This window comes from Tachyglossus aculeatus, chromosome 21, assembly GCF_015852505.1.
Source record: "Tachyglossus aculeatus isolate mTacAcu1 chromosome 21, mTacAcu1.pri, whole genome shotgun sequence".
NCBI classification, from domain to species: Eukaryota; Metazoa; Chordata; class Mammalia; order Monotremata; family Tachyglossidae; genus Tachyglossus; species Tachyglossus aculeatus.
The window spans coordinates 22,994,023-22,995,629 of record NC_052086.1 but is presented as its reverse complement, the minus strand read 5'-3'; positions in this window follow the sequence as shown (position 1 = coordinate 22,995,629).

Genomic DNA, 1,607 nt, shown 5'->3' with positions numbered 1-1,607 from the left:
TTTGTGGATTCCCTTTGTAGTTAAGCAAATATTTAAGCTGAAGTACCTTAGGAAGTAACCTGTAAGGCAGATTCGTCTGTTATTCCACCTGCTTTGGGATATTTTTAAATTAAGTCCTGAGGGATCATGCCATTAGAGCAAGCTCCTTCACCCTGACCACTACACTTCAAGACAATAAAAAGCATCCATTTTACAGATGACAAAGTTTTATTCCAATAGCCTCTATTTAGTCCTTTCTCAAGGACTGCAAGATGGGAAAATGAAGAGCACTAGTCCACAAGGAATAAATAGGATTCCAAAGAAATGTATTTTCTTGAACAGTCCGTCCTCTTATAATGCAGTGGGAGGAGGTTTTTTTTGAAAAATCCTACCTTTAAGGAAAACTAATGCCTTGACCCATGCCACAGAGATGCACACAATTTCTTCTGACCCCAGATCATGTTCCATCCAGACAGACAGGCAAGGACTGTCGGGAAGCATGTTCCTAATTTATTTTATTGCAGTCTACCAAAACACATAGTGTGAACATGCTGCCTAGGAGAACTGACTCAAAGACTGCAATAACAGCTACCACAATGAAAAGTGCATTTGAGTTAGAAGTTGAAAGGAATGGTTAGGACAATGATAACTATCCATTCTTTGTCCCCATTAAGAAGCTAACACACCTGGTCATCATAATTCTGGTGCAAAACATTCTGTAATGTAATTATGTCTTTGTTGGCTGCTCCCTTCCCCAAACATACTTACGGTAGCTTATAATCTGACAAACTAAACTTCTGCTAATGTATCAGATTGAGGGCTTTGATGAACCAACACAGTCATGACAAAGATACCCAACAGGTACCTCAGTCTGTGAAGGCCACAGGAAAAAAATGGTTTAGAAAGCTTTGATAATTAGGAATAGATTTCTGAGCCCAAAGTGAATTTGGCTGTTATTAGCCTAATAGCTTTATTTTAGTATTTTGACAATGCATGTTCTGGATTCTAAAAGGTTATAGCAAACTATAGAATTTTGTAAATGAACATTAAATATTGGATTTTTGTGGATATTCTTGAAAAATGGAATCTACCGGACATAGGCAGATGTTACAATAAACCATTTGGTTTCTGTGAACGTCAAACTTCAAATTTCTTCATTTCCTCAAAAATGGTGCCAATCTAAGAAGCAGTTTGGGTCTGGCGGGCATCGCTAGACTTGAAATAACTGAGCTGGTACTTCTGTGGCAAATGTATTCAAAATGCAGCATAAAACTAGGCTATTTATTTATAGGAAGTCATATGTGATAGCTGTATTCCAAAATGAACCCAATGGTTTACTAGAAAGCAACATATGGCCAAATTTGAAACCGCAGCTCAAGGCTCTCTTAAGGGTCACTTGACACAATGATGATATGAAACTCAAGTACTATGTACTTCATCTAATATACCATTTGCATTCATATTAGAAAGTGAGTAGGTATTAGCTCATTCACTTGGGTGATAGACTTTGAAGGCAGCTGAGGTGTAGTGGGAAATTAAAACCAGAAAAAGTGTTAGGAGTTAGGAGTTATAACGTGAATAAAAGACCACCTTCCTGAGAAGCAGCATGGTCCTAGGAGAAAGGGCTT